The following is a 5,744-nucleotide window of genomic DNA, read 5'->3' as shown; positions in this document are numbered from 1 at the left end:
AGCTTTCAGTTTTATTGACCTTTGCTATTGTTTTCTTTGTTTCTGTTTCATTTATTTCTGTTCTGATTTTTATGATTTCTTTTCTTCTGCTAACTTTGGGTTTTGTTTGTTCTTCTTTCTCTAGTTCCTTTAGGTGTAAGGTTAGATTGTTTATTTGAAATTTCTCTTGTTTCTTGAGGTAGGCTTGTATTGCTATAAAATTCCCTCTTTGAACTGATTTTGCTGCCTCCCATAGGTTTTGGGTCGTCGTGTTTTCATAGTTATTTTTCTCTAGGTATTTTTTGATTTCCTCTTTGATTTACTCAGTGATCTCTTGGTTATTTAGTAACGCATTGTTTAGCCTCCATGTGTCTGTGTTTTTTTTCCCTGTAATTCGTTTCTAATCTCATAACGTTGTGGTCAGAAAAGATGCTTGATATGATTTCAATTTTCTTAAATTTACTGAGGCTCGAATTGTGACCCAAGGTGTGATCTATCCTGGGGAATGTTCCATGCACACTTGAGAAGAAAGTAATCTGCTGTTTTTGGATGGAATGTCCTATAAATATCAATAAAATCTATCTGTTCTATTGTATCATTTAAAGTTTCTGTTTCCTTATTTATTTTCATTTTCCATGATCTGTCCATTGGTGTAAGTGAGGTGTTAAAGTCCCCCACTATTATTGTGTTACTGTCGATTTCCTCTTTTATAGCTGTTAGCAGTTGCCTTATGTATTGAGGTGTTCCTATGTTGGGTGCATATGTATTTATAATTGTTATATCTTATTCTTGGATTGATCCCTTGATCATTATGTAGTGTCCCTCCTTGTCTCTTGTAACATCCTTTATTTTAAAGTCTATTTTATCTCATATGAGTATTGCTACTCCAGCTTTCTTTTGATTTCCATTTGCATGGAATATCTTTTTCCATCCCCTCACTTTCAGTCTGTATGTGTCCCTAGGTCTGAAGTGGGTCTCTTGTAGACAGCATATATATGGGTCTTGTTTTTGTATCCATTCAGCAAGCCTGTGTCTTTTGGTTGGAGCATTTAATCCATTCACGTTTAAGGTAATTATCGATATGTATGTTCCTATGACCATTTTCTTAATTGTTTTGGGTTTGTTTTTGTAAGTCCTTTTCTTCTCTTGTGTTTCCCACTTAAAGAAGTTCCTTTAGCATTTGTTGTAGAGCTGGTTTGGTGGTGCTAAATTCTCTTAGCTTTTGCTTGTCTGTAAAGCTTTTGATTTCTCCATCGAATCTGAATGAGATCCTTGCCAGATAGTCATCTTTGTTGTAGGTTCTTCCCTTTCATCACTTTAAGTATATCATGGCACTCCCTTCTGGCTTGTAGAGTTTCTGCCGAGAAATCAGCTCTTAACCTTATGGGAGTTCCTTTCTATGTTATTTGTCGTTTTTCCCTTGCTGCTTTCAATAATTTTTCTTTGTCTTTAATTTTTGTCAATTTGATTACTATGTGGCTTGGCGTGTTTCTCCTTGGATTTATCCTGCCTGGGACTCTCTGTGCTTCCTGGACTTGGGTGGCTATTTCCTTTCCCATGTTAGGGAAGTTTTCGACTATAATCTCTTCAAATATTTTCTTGGGTCTTTTCTCTCTCTGGTCTCCTTCTGGGACCCCTATAATGTGAATGTTGTTGCATTTAATGTTGTCCCAGAGGTCTCTTAGGCTGTCTTCATTTCTTTTCATTCTTTTTTCTTTATTCTGTTCTGTGGCAGTGAATTCCACCATTCTGTCTTCCAGGTCACTTATCTGTTCTTCTGCCTCAGTTATTCTGCTATTGATTCCTTCTAGTGTATTTTTCATTTCAGTTATTGTATTATTCATCTCTGTTTGTTTGTTCTTTAATTCTTCTAGGTTGTTATACATTTCTTGCATCTTCTTGATCTTTGCCTCCATTCTTTTTCTGAGGTCCTGGATCGTCTTCACTACCATTATTCTGAATTATTTCTCTGGAAGGTTGCCTATCTCCACTTCATTTAGTTGTTTTTCTGGGGTTTTATCTTGTTCCTTCAACTGGTACATAGCCCTCTGCCTTTTCATCTTGTCTATCTCTCTGTGAATGTGGTTTTTGTTCCACAGGTTGCAGGATTGTAGTTCTTCTTGCTTCTGCTGTCTGCCCTCTGGTGGATGAGGCTATCTAAGAGGCTTGAGCAAGTTTCCTGATGGGAGGGACTGGTGGTGGGCAGAGCTCAGTAAAACTTTAATCCACTTGTCTTCTGATGAGTGAGGCTGGGTTCCCTCCCTGTTGGTTGTTTGGCCTGTGGCAACCCAACACTGGAGCCTACTCGGGCTCTTTGGTGGGGCTAATGGTGGACTCTGGGACGGCTCACACCAAGGAGTACTTCCCAGAATCTCTGCCACCAGTGTCCTTGTCCTCCTGGTGAGACACAGCCACCCCCCACCTCTACAGCAGACCCTCCAACACTAGCAGGTAGGTCTGGTTCAGTCTCCTATGGGGTCACTGCTCCTTCCCCCTGGGTCCCAATGCACACACTACTTTGTGTGTGTCCTCCAAGAGTGGAGTCTCTGTTTCCCCCAGTACTGTCAGAGTCCTGCAATCAAATCCCACTAGCCTTCAAAGTCTGATTCTCCAGGAATTCCTCCTCCCGTTGCCAGACCCCCAGGTTGGGAAGCCTGACGTGGGGCTCAGAACCTTCACTCCAGTGGGTGGACTTCTGTGGTGTAAGTGTTCTCCAGTCTCTGAGTCACCCACCCAGCAGTTATGGGATTTGATTTTATTGCGATTGTGCCCCTCCTACTGTCTCTTTGCAGCTTCTCCTTTGTCTTTGGATGTGGGGTATCTTTTTTGGTGAATTCCAGTGTCTTCCTTTCAATAATTGTTCAGCAGTTAGTTGTGATTCTGGTGTTCTCACAAGAGCGAGTGAGAGCACATCCTTCTACTCCGCCGTCTTGGTTCCTCAATTAGGCATCTTGTATTTTTATCTGCTAAATCTGGCAACCCTTCCTCAAATGCCCAAACACACCCTGAGCTCCAAGGTTACTGAACTAAGGACAAGAACTGGGAAGTAAAGCAATCAGTGCACTTCCTTAGCTAACTGTGACTCAGCCTTCTTCAACTCTGACACATCTGACCTGATTCCTTTAGCAGCCACCCCCCTGCTCTTATCCAGCCTCCTACTCTGGATGCTTAGCAGCAAGTCAGGATTAAGGAGACTAAAACAGAGCTCCTGACCTGCCTTGACCTGCTTCCCCCATGATCTTCCCCATTTCCGTGAATCACAACTTTATTCTTCTAGTTGCTCAAGCCAAAATGCTTAGGAGTCATTCTCTTCTCCCGCCTGGTAACCTCTGATATCTGGCCTATCAGAGAACCCTGTCAACTCTCTTTAAAACATATTAGGGAACTTCCCTGGTAGCGCAGTGGTTGAGAGTCCGCCTGCCGATGCAGGGGACGTGGGTTTGTGCCCCGGTCCGGGTGGATCCCACCTGCCGCGGAGCGGCTGGGCCCGTGAGCCATGGCCACTGGGCCTGTGCATCCGGAGCCTGTGCTCCGCAACAGGAGAGGCCACAACACTGAGAGGCCCGCGTACCGCAAAAAAAAAAACCAAAAGAGACCACATATTAGGAATCTGACCACTCCCTGGTCTAAGCCACTATCATCTTGCCTGGTTTAGGGCAATGGCCTCGACCTCATAAGAGGTCTTCCTGCTTTAGCCCTTGTCCCCTACAGTCACTTCACAAAACAGAAGCTAAAATGAACCTTTTAACACCAGGTCTTATCATGTCACAACTCTGCTCGAAACCTTTCAATGGCTTCTCATCTCTTTCAGGAAAAACCAACAACTTCACTATCACCCTAATGCTGTATACAATCAACCCTCCTCGCATTACCTTTTTTTTTTCCTTTTAAAGTTAATGTCATACCTGGCTGTTGGTTTTTGAGATTTTACTTCTCTCTTGTCTCTGCTCTAGCCTCCCTTCAGACAAAATCCCTGTCCTCACAGAGCTTCTATCCTAGTGTGGAGAGACAGATGGAAACAGAAGAAATCAAGCAGGGAGGAGAGTCAGACAGTGGCAGGGTGGAGCAGAGTTGCAATTTTTTTAATTTATTTATTTATTTATTTTTGGCTGTGTTGGGTCTTTGTTGCTGTGTGCAGGCTTTCTCTAGTTGCAGCGAGCAGGGGCTACTCTTTGTTGTGGTGTGTGGGCTTCTCATTGCGGTGGCTTCTCTTGTAGTGGAGCACAAGCTCTAGGTGTGTGGGTTTCAATACCTGTGGCACGCAGGCTCAGTAGCTGTGGCTCATGGGCTTAGTTGATCTGCGGCATGTGGAATCTTCCCATATCAGGGCTCAAACTCGTGTCCTCTGCATTGGCAGGCGGATTCTTAACCACTGCGCCACCAGGGAAGTCCCCGGAGTTGCAATTTTAAATAAGTGTGTCTGGAAAGCACTCACGGATTGGGTGACATCTGGCTTGGAAGACACGAGGGAGAAAGCAGCGTGGGTAACTGGAGGAAGATTACTCTAGGTTGAGGGAGTAGCCAATGCAAAGGCCTTAAAGTGGGAGTGTGTTTGAGGAACGCGCAGAGTGAGCGAGGGAGAATGGTAGAAGACAAGGTCCGAGAAGGGTCTTGCAGGTCATTAGCTGGGCTTTGCATTTCAGTTGGAGTGAGATGTGGGGGAGGATTTTGAGCAGAGGCATGCCATGATCTGACACTTTCAAACAGATCATCGAGAGGCAGAAATGAGAATAGATTGAAGGAGAGTACCTGATTGGAACAACATTTTGCAAGGATAGGTCTGGCTGTTGGAGAACAGATTGTGAGGGAGGCAGAGGGGAAGTAGAGATGCCAGTTGAAAGGCCGGGGCAGCTCTCTGGTGAGAGAAGTCCCGCCACACGTTCTCCTAATCCCCACCCACTCCACCCTTTCAGAGTCGCTGGAGTACTGGTCAGGCATGTGGATATCTCCTACATACCCACGGGCCTCTCACACTTGCTCCCATGCTTGTCAGGAAGCGAGTGGAGAAAAGTCTCTAGCATATAACTTATGCTGAAATGAAACTTACACCAACAAATCAGCACATGATCAAGAACACGAGAATGTGTCAGTTGTCCTTGTCCCGCTGAGATCATTTCTGACAAATCAAGTCAAATCACCCTGCCCCTTTACCACATCAGAAATTCAAGCAAATGATACTTTTCTCAGTTTCCTCCAAAGGGCTCTTTGTTCAGTCCATGCTTGCAGGCTCTGAAGTTAAAAACAGGAAGATAAGAAAGTAAGTAAAGTCAGCATGCACTTTAAAAGTAAGGAGTTTTTTACCTGTTGCTCCAAACATTGCAATTATTTTCTTACTGGTTATGTTACTGAACAAAGGAAGAGTCAGTGCAGTAGCAGGACTTTTCTCCCAGCAGCGACAGCAGCTGAAATGCAATTTCTGTTCGAGTGTGAGAATTATAAACCACGTCTGATTACCACACCCACCCCTAATTTTGCCTCTCCCTTAAAAAACTTTTGTTCTCACCAGCTAGCTTACTCACTCTAACACTGCAATTTTCTACCGGAAGATTCATTTATTCACTTACTCATGTGTTCAGCAAATGTGTATTGAGTGCCTTTGGTATACTAGGCATTGAATTAGTAAGTAAATAAGTAAAAGTACAGCAGAGAGAAATGCAGAGGAAGCATAGGTCTTGGAGTAAAGACACAAAACCCAGACTGGGGGTGTTAAGGAAGGCCTTTTAGAGGAGATGATGCTGGAGCTGGCCTGAAGACCCCATGAGTTG

At 43.8% G+C, this 5,744-nt stretch overlaps 1 long non-coding RNA gene across 1 annotated transcript; it reads right to left on the bottom strand.

Annotated features, from left to right (window-relative positions):
* Positions 1–3,895: 3,895 nt before the first annotated feature.
* Positions 3,896–5,410, bottom strand: LOC137224460 (uncharacterized). Its single transcript, XR_010943345.1, has 3 exons — positions 5,314–5,410; positions 5,027–5,208; positions 3,896–4,428 (listed from the first exon to the last, which is right to left on the bottom strand). It is a non-coding gene; the product is annotated as an uncharacterized lncRNA (long non-coding RNA).
* Positions 5,411–5,744: the final 334 nt, after the last annotated feature.

The sequence above is a fragment of the Pseudorca crassidens genome, chromosome 5, assembly GCF_039906515.1.
Source record: "Pseudorca crassidens isolate mPseCra1 chromosome 5, mPseCra1.hap1, whole genome shotgun sequence".
Taxonomy (NCBI): Eukaryota; Metazoa; Chordata; class Mammalia; order Artiodactyla; family Delphinidae; genus Pseudorca; species Pseudorca crassidens.
This window is presented reverse-complemented; position numbering and strand designations above follow the sequence as displayed.